Genomic DNA, 9,488 nt, shown 5'->3' on the forward strand with positions numbered 1-9,488 from the left:
GGCAGCCCTGCCCGCAAGAAGCTTACCCTCTTCCTGGGGGGAGACAGACTTAAAATAATGTGCTAACAGATGGAAGATGTGCTCAAATAAGGATTAGGTGACTCAGTACAGAGCCCTGAGGGGGATTGTGGGAAGGTTCCTCCTAATAGCTGCAACCCAGCCTAGCTGTATTTCCCTCAGATCTCCCTGGTTAATGATGGTGATGATTAGTAGTGTAGGAAGATGAGGAAATAGACCCAAATAGGTCTAGACCAGGGTAACCACAAAAGCTACTGTGGTTAGAAATTAACTTTTTAAAAATTAAAGTGTTAGACTCTCCAATTTCCCAATTAAGCTTCCACACCTCCCAAGTCATGCTGCTGCCCCAGCCACTTCAGCAGATAGGCATTCATCCATTTATTTGCTATTTACTACATTCACTTGGATGAATTATTTAGATTGATTCTCCTAAAAATTCACAAATATAAACATAAGTGAGAGTAGCTACTGTATTTCCCATTAGACTTGAAATTCCTCAAGAGCAGGATTCATGCCTTTTACTTCTATCATATGCTCCACAAGGGATTAGCACAGTGCTCTGCTTTACCTCAGCCGTCTGAGATTGAGTATTATTAAGTAACGAAGACGTTCAGATGTGTGGGCAATCAATGTGTGTCAGATGGGAAAAGAAGAAACTCAGCAGGGAAGGAATATTTTCCAAATTCCAAGCCTAAAGGCCATGGAGGAGAATCATATGAAACACCTCGCCAAAGTAAAATATTGCTCGAGTCAACAGGTATCACCCTCCATTTATTTACAGCTATGATGCACGGCTAATTTCTTGTTCCACAAAATTGAAGATGCTGCACTGATAAAGTCCAGTTCCCTTCTCTCCTTTAGAGCTTAAAGTCTCGCCTAAGTAAGCCTCAAGCTTGATTAATCTTCACTCTTTCCCAGGGTGGACGGTACATCCATTGCTGTCTCCATTTGGCAGACGGAAAAACTAAAAGAAGAATGAAATGGGCGGGCCAGGACACTTGTTAGATGATTTGTGATGAAAGCAGAAATCAGGGGGTCTCACAGCCCTCAGTAAAATGGCTTATTCCCTCAGCTGTTGCCCAACCTTCCGTCCTAAGGGCTGAAGCTGTAGGAGTCATTTAATTGTTTGCCTCCTTGCTTGCTTAAAGCAAGAAACTATTGTGTCCCTACCGGATCAACAACCCGGATCAACAACTCGGATCCAGCTATCCAATAAGACCTGCTGGAGACCGAATCCTATGTACCACTATTACTTATTCATCTTCGGAAGAGTCACCTGCCATTACAAGTGCCTCATCTTTTAAAGACAACACCACCACTCGGCATTTCTGCAGAGCTCAGCCTTTCAAAGTCCTAGACAATTACCACTTAGTTCAAGTGGACAACATCCTTCAGAGTGTCAGCCAGTCCGCTTTACTGGTGGGGGAAATTGGGCCAGGCTGAATAATGATTTGCCCACGAGGTCAGGAGATGTTTCAGTGGGAGGACCTGGATTCAAACTCAGAACCGGTAATGGGGGCCAGGCACCAGGCCTCAAGGTTTCCTTCATAAATGATGGTACCGATTTGTACCATCCCAAGCGCTTAGTACAGTGCTCTGCACATAGTAAGTGCTCAATAAATACTACTGAATGAATTAATGAGTCTCCTTTCAATGACATCGGATGACCCTCGATCCCATAACCTGTTCGATGATTGAGTCTTTCTTAGAGGGGAAGAAACCCAGAAGTGTCATTCTGACCAGAAATAGCCATAAAATTGTCCCAGTGCAACATTTTCCCCCTATCACCCAGGTGGTTTCCTTCTCCAAAATCTAGTAGCTCCCCGTTGCTGTGAAGATCGAACCAAATGCCCCAGTCATGGACTGTGAGACGTTCCACTCTCCAGAGTTTTGTCATCCAGCTGACATGGAGCAGGGCCTTCAGAGCAGCTGGGAGATAAAAGCAGATCCAAGGAGGGAGGTGTCTGCACGGTGAATGGCGTTAATAGCTATGACTGGGCATCAGCCACATGACTACCTTCTGACTAATGTCTCAAATCGGGTCTTGCATCTGGAGGGAAGTTAGGAAGCCAGAAGAGGGTGGCAGCATCTGCTTATGAGAAATAGGTAACTTTGAAAAGCATCAATTAGGCCATGTTTTCCTAATAATAATTGGGGTATTTGTTAAGTCCCCACCCCATGCTGTCTTGTGAAGATGGGAGCGATCACTGCCGCTTTGGGTCACCATTTCATTCTTCCTCTTCCTCTGTGGCCTGCCTCTCATCCTCTCATTTCCCTCTTCATCTTCAAGGGCCTCTTCCCGCTTGGACTTGGGCCACCTGTTTTGAGCCACTTTTTGTAGCAGATCTGGGATCAGAGCGCCCAGGCCACCTCCTCAGCCCACCCTTCCCTGATCTCAAATCCAAATGGGCGAAAGACCTGGAAAATACACCAAGGTCTCGCCAGAATCTTGCCCCCACTTCTAACGAATCAGTGGTATTTACTGAGCACTTATTATGTGCGGAGAACTTTACTAAGTGTTTAGGAGAATTCAGTACAGTAGAATTAGCAGACACATTCCTTGCTCATCAAGAAAGTCCTGCCTTCCAATTAGGGGGCCTTGAAGATCAGCGCAATTGTCCAGACAGAACACAGCTTGGTAACCAGTGAACTGTCACAGGCCTAAGTTAATACAGCCCTCCACCGCGATTTCATCTGGCATGAGTTTTCTGACCTGCTGTCCCAATCCATGGACAAACCTGAGATTTTTTTCAAGGCCACAGATGAAACATTTTTGCTGACATCCCGGACATCACCCACAATCTACTGATTTCTTCCTTCTCTTTTGCCTTCGTTATCCAAAATGTACTAATGCCAACCTACTCTCTACCTCGATCTCGTCTATCTCGCCACCGACTCCTCGCCCACGTCCTGCCTCTGGCCAGGAACTCCCTCCCTCTTTATATCCACAGAGGATCGCTCTCCCCACCTTCAAAGCCTTATTAAAAGCGCATCTGCTCCAAAAGGCCTCTCCCAACTAAGCCTTCATTTCCTCTTTTCCTACTCCCTTCTGCATCGTCCTTGCATTTGGATTTGCACCCTTTATTCACCCCTCCCTCAGCCCCCAAAACTTCAGTACATACCCATAATTTATGTATATTAATGTCTGTCTCCACCTGTAGATTGTAAGCTCACTGTGGGCAGGGAATAAATACGACTGATCGATTGACTTTACCATCATTTGGATCCTTTCCTCACTGGCTTTTCTGCCTCTCTTCAAAGCGCCAAGGACACAGAAAGCAAAAGAGGAAGCAATTATGACGTAGCCCAACTGTCCGCTCCTGCAAGACCCAAGTGCACTTTCCAATTCTTCTGGCCTCTGATGACCAGAGCGGGCTTAGGGTCCCTTACCCAATCTCACGTGGGACAACCTGATGACCCTGTATCTACCCCAGTGCTTAGAACAGTGCTCTGCACATAGTAAGCGCTTAACAAATACCAACATTATAATTATTATTATTATCAGGCAGCAAGTCGAAGGAAACAGCTCTTGAACAACTGGAGATGAACAGAGTTTCTAGAAGTCCTCGGGGCTGGAACGCCAAGCTTTAATTCTGAAAGTATCTCAGACAGTATTTTCTCCCCGAGCATAATATTCTGGAAAGATCTTTCCAGTCAGTCACGACCAGCACGCCGACTGCGATGGGTAATTTTCATTACAGCTTATGAGTGTGGACGTGTATATGTAATCAGCCAGGGGAAGCATTGGAGACAGGCCCCTTTCCTGATGGAATTGTTCCCAGAGAGCTGCAGTGGAAAACTCAAGGAGCCCCAGGCCCCTTCGGACAACAAACGCTAATAACCTCCTAAGGAATAAAGCCCGATACAGTCATCTAACCTTTCCTTACTCATATGCCATTTTGAGAAACTCCTCTTCCTATCAATGTGGAGAAATCTTTTCAGCATTTGTGGTGATTTGAAATTCCCATCTCCTAGAAGTCTGTTTACTCAGAATGGCTTTCTCCTCATAAAATGGCGCTTTATTGCATGTCTCATTCCCCAGCTATGAGTTTCAAGTTTAAAAGCTCCAAATCATTAGAGCAGGAGAACATTCGTGGTAATTTTAGCACCACTAATTGACTCTGGTAAAGAAGGCAGTGTTAAATAGCCATGATTCAACACTTAATCATTGCATTTTATTACACTATTAAACAAAGGTATTCTTCATGTCCCCTATTAGGAGAAAAAGTATAAGAAAGCTTATTTTAGACACGCTCACTCTTCCCTAGCTATTATGTTTCAGATATATGGGCAAAGCAAACATCGGTACAAATTACACTGACCGCTTGATTTCAGGCAGTGTTGACCAGAAAATAGAGAATTCATTCCTACCTACCCACAAATACAATTTTTGACTTGAATAATCCCATTTGCCTGAATTATTTGGCTAACGATTATTATTAGTATCTAAAATGCTAATTGTAATGATATTTATTAAGTACTTACTGTATGCCAAGCACCGTACTAGGCTCAGGGGCAGACACAAGAAACTCCGATTGGACACAGTTCCTATCCCACATGGGGTCACATTCTGAGGGAGGGAGAACAGGTATTTTATTCCCATTTTACGGAGGGGAAACTGAGGTCCAGAGATGGTAATTGGCTTGCCCAGGGTCACAGAGCAGGACTAACTCCCAGTCCCAGGTTGTAACCGGCCCACAGAGCCACTGACATATCTGCTCGGTTCCATAAACGTTTGGTGGTCTCTGAGTCCACAAATAGTTTGCCAAGGAGGCATCAGAGAAACAAAGGCTAGTGGTTTTACAAGAAAAGATTGAAACTGTCCATTCCTCAGGACAATCAGAAAGGAGGTTCAGCAGACGCCACCAGTGACAATTTCTCATCTGAGGACACTTCTGCTGACCTCACTCCCAACTCAGGTAATAATAATAATTATAGTATTTATTAAGCGCTTACCATGTGCCAAGCACCGTTCTAAGCGCTGGGGTAGGTGCAAGGTAATCGAGTTGTCCCACTTGGGGTTCAGAGTCTGAATCCCCATTTTACAGATGAGGTAACTGAGGCACAGAGAATTTAAGCGGCTTGCCCAAGGTCACACAGCAGGTAAGTGGCGGAGCCGGGATTAGAACCCACGACCTCTACGACAGGCCAACGACAGAGCTAAGATTTCCCACTCGTTCACAGTCCAGCTATGTAAGATAGGGCCTGCCTCCATGTTGGTGGCTGCCTTCAAGGCCGAGACAAGCTCAGAGATGTCTCCCAGACCTGGCATGGTTCGGTGGGCACAGGGCATTCGATCCTCACGTCTTAAAGCACCTGCCAGGCATCTGGACCTTCCTCCGTTTTCCTCGGATCTCTGTGTGTCTCAGTCTCTAGGTTTCACCTTACAATCGTCAGAGCAGCACTGATAAGCCTCTGGATTTCTCCGGGTGTCTCCCTGTCTCCCCCTTTCCTTTCGCTTCCGTGTGCCTCTGTCTCTGCCTCCCATATCTATGCGAAGCTCAGGCCCTTGGCTAACAACAGTAAAATCCCAACAACTTCACGAAAGATAACATCTTGTTTGTCTTTTCATACATCTGGAACTCACCATCACATGCCCTATTTTCCTGGAATGATGTCAAATACAAGCTTCACGGGAAAGCGACGTGGTCTAGCGGAAACTGCCCAGACCTGGGAGTCAGAAGATCCGTGTTCTAATCCTGACTGCACCACTTATCTCTTGAATGACCTTGGACAAGTCACTTAACTTCTCTCTGTCTCAGTTTCTTCATTTGTAACATCAGGATTAAGTGCCTATGTTCCCTTGCCCTTGTCCTCCCAGACTGTGTCTGACCTGATTATCTTATATCCATCCCAGTGCTAGGTAGAGTGCTCAGCACATAGTAAGTGCTCAACACAGACCACCTTTAATTCCCATTTACCAAAATTTACCCCGACTGTGAAGCTTTTTCAAGAAATCCTGCCAGCTAGTCAGGTCGTTTTTTTATTACTAACTGTACTGCCAAAGAAATCATGGTGTCAAAACAAACCTTTTAGTGTAAAAATCATCCAGATCTCTTCATCATTTCTCTTTCAGAACAATATGCTCTCTCACCTAAACAGTACTGCTAGAACTACAGTCTGGGCTCTGGGTTCTAATTCCAGCTCTGCCAGTTGCCTGCTGTGTGACCTTGGGCAAGTCACTTAACTTCACTGTGCCTCAGTTTCCTGTAAAATGGGAATTCAATACCTATTCTTCCCCCTACTTAGACCGTGAGCCCCACGTGGACAGGGACTTTGTCCGATCTGATTAACTTGTATCTACCCCGGCTCTTAGAACAGTGCTTGACACAGAGCAAACACTTGATACCTTAATTAATTATTACAATCTAGCTGGTAGACCCGATCCCCGCCCTCAAGGAGCTTCCAGGCTAGAGGCTCCACGGGTCAAGGAGGTGACGAAAGAGAAGGGAGAGGGACACCTGGATGATTCTGGTTCCCTTGACTGGAACAAGATGGGCTCTGGGCGATCCAAACTCCTGGCAAATGCTGACCCTGAGGGAGGTTAGGAGGGAGTCTGTCCCTCTGTCTCCCGAGCGATGGCTTGCTGTCTCCCCCGACACACCTCCGAAGCCAATGTAAGGCAGGGGGCGAGGGGGGTCTTCTCAATCAACCACAAAAAGACCCAACTATCATCTACTTTATCTGGGTTTCCATAGTCTTTAGACCTGCACACAGAAGTACAGACCTCGAAGAGCCCTTGAGACTTCAAGCAGTCATCCTGTCTGCACGTGAACCACCCCAAAACGACAGTCATCTCTTCCAGCCTCCGACAGAGTCAATTTCCCACTTACTCCAAATGCCAGGTTTAGTGGGGGGAGGTGGGGAGGAGGAAAGCGGGGGAGGGCGGCGGGGGGTTGGGGGGGTGAAGGGGTCTGCCTTCGACTGAATGGTCCCAGGCCCTCTGAGAAGGTGTAGGTCCTTGCCTACGTTTTGCTGGGAAGGCGATGTGTGCTGAGGCAGTGAGAGGGTATCGTCGGAGGCAGATGCTTGAATAAGGTACTCGTCACACATCCAGGGGTGTGCGTGTGTTTGTGTGTATGTATGAGTGTGTGTAATTACAGCACCCCCATCCAAGTGCTCTGAACAGCCCCTGGCCCCTAGAAGTTGCTCAATAAGTGTTAACTATGATCGTGTCATGGCAAAGCATGATTTTCACTTATTAAAAAAACACACGTTCAAATTACGGCTAGAACAAGACAGAACAAAGAGTACAAATGATTTCGGGGTGATGTTTCCAAAACTAAAAGTGTTCTACTGGATTACTGAGGAACCACTTGCCATTTGGTCCTCTACTCCGCCAGTTGTTTGAGCCAACGCCAAAGCCCAGAAACAATCGATGACAATTGATCCATGGTATCTCCTGACATTAAATGCATGCGGAGCACTGTAGTAAGCACTTAGAAGAGTAAAATCAAGTAGGAAGACACGATCCCTACCTTCAAGGAGCTTACAATCTAGCGTTCATTTTCTCTCCGACTAGTCTCACACTTGGCTCCGGCTGGGTCTCCCATTCTCAGAGTTACTGAAAGACTCATCCACTGACCTCAGTTAGCCAACCTGGATTCCAGAAGTCTTTGGTTGATCCCGAAGTACCAGTTCTACGTTGCATGTGCTCACAGGTTTACACCCCAGAATAACAGCATATGGAACTTTTTGCAGAAACCCCCAGAACCTACAGCATGTCCCTGGGGAGACTCCTGACCTCCCCACCTTGGCTTGAAACTGTTCCCTTCCCAGATCCCTGTAAACCAGAGAAGCAGTGTGGCCTAGGGGAAAGACCATGGGCCTGGGAGTCAGGAACCCGGGTTCTAAACTTGGCTCTGCCTCTTGCCTGCTGTTACACCTCAGACAAGTCACTTAACTTCTCTGTGCCTCAGTGTCCTCATCTGTAAAATGGGGATTAAATAGTTGTTCTGCCTCTCCCAGAAGCTGTGAGTTCCCATGAGGGACAGAGACTGTGTTTGATGTGATTGTATTATCTCTACTCCTGTGCTTAGCCCAATGCCTGATCCATAGTAAATGCTTAAATACCACGATAAGTATAATAACATCAACCTTAATATTATGTAATAATGTAATACAATCAAATAATAATGCATTAATGAAATAATTATACTATACTATTATTGATAATCCCAGGGGGCACTTCCAAGTCATGGGAAACTGGGGGTTTAAAATAAAAATACAGGACATAAAGGTGACCGGTGTTGAATCCATACCAGATGGGGGATGGACCAGGTGAACTCTAGACAATGACCGCCCTAACAAAGCTATTCGTGAAAACGCAGAAGCAGCATGACCTACTGGAAAGAGCATGGAGCTGGGAGTCGGGACTTGGGTTCTAATCCCGGCTCTGCTACTTGTCTGCTGTGTGAGCTTGGGCGAGTCACTTTAATTCTCTGTGCTTCAGTTATCTTAACTGTAAAATGGGAATTAAGACTGTGAGCCCCATGTGGGACATGGACTGTGTCAAACCTGATTCGCTTGCATCTTCCCCAGGGCTTGGTAAAGTGCCTGGAACATAATAAAGTGCTTGGCACATAGTAAGTGCCTAACAAATGCCATTAATTTTTTTTTTTAAGCAGATTTCTTTCGACAGTAAAGCGAGTCTGTTTCTGTGTGCCCTTTAATGTGAAACCACCCCAAATCCAATAGAACAGAGTCAGAGTGAAGTCCCAATTTGCTTTCTCTACATCTCATGAAAACAGGTGTCTACAAAACCCCATAAGGTAAGAGAAGTAACCTGTAGGCTGAGAGACCAGATGGGGGTCAGCTGAATAAAGAAATCACAAAGGGATTTTTCAATTTTAACACAGATGCAGGTTTTTGAACTCATAATGTCTTCACTCCCTTTTTATAACTGGCCTCCAGGAGAAAAAGAGAAAACAAGGCAGAGTGGGAACCTGACCAGATGGCTTTTGTCAAGGAACGACTCAGTAACGGCCAATCAGGAAATCTTTGTTTGAGAAACACTTCTCCATTTGGCAGAAATCAAAAAACTAAGGGTAGGTCCAGTTTACGTGTTCAGAACCAGCTGTCTACAACCATATGCTACCAAACCGTCTTTTACTTCCCGCTCTTCAGTCACATGAATACGTCCGATTCTCCCCCCTCTCCGTACAGGGGTGGTGGGCGTGGGTGCCACTCGGCAGAAGTTATTGATTCCGCAAAGTGCTCGGAATCAACTGAGTGTTGAATCAACTTCCACCCTCCTTTATTCAAACCCAAATTACAGAATGCCTTCTGTCCTGTAAGCAAATGTCTATGAGCCCATCGAAGACGCTTCCTCATCCCAGCCTCTTAGTGAATGCTTTATAACAGTGATTGACTGATTGATTGCACACCCTAAGTGCTCAATACAGATGATTGTGTAAAGTATGATTTGGGGGGGGGCCCAGATAAGTTAAGTGACTTGCCCAAGATCACAC

The 9,488-nt window shown here is 45.8% G+C and overlaps 1 long non-coding RNA gene across 1 annotated transcript; it reads right to left on the bottom strand.

The window, feature by feature from the left end:
* Nucleotides 1–768: 768 nt before the first annotated feature.
* On the bottom strand, nt 769–3,291 carry LOC114818198. Its single transcript, XR_003766027.2, has 2 exons — nt 3,233–3,291; nt 769–982 (listed from the first exon to the last, which is right to left on the bottom strand). It is a non-coding gene; the product is annotated as an uncharacterized LOC114818198 (long non-coding RNA).
* Nucleotides 3,292–9,488: the final 6,197 nt, after the last annotated feature.

This window comes from Ornithorhynchus anatinus, chromosome 18 (assembly GCF_004115215.2).
Source record: "Ornithorhynchus anatinus isolate Pmale09 chromosome 18, mOrnAna1.pri.v4, whole genome shotgun sequence".
NCBI classification, from domain to species: Eukaryota; Metazoa; Chordata; class Mammalia; order Monotremata; family Ornithorhynchidae; genus Ornithorhynchus; species Ornithorhynchus anatinus.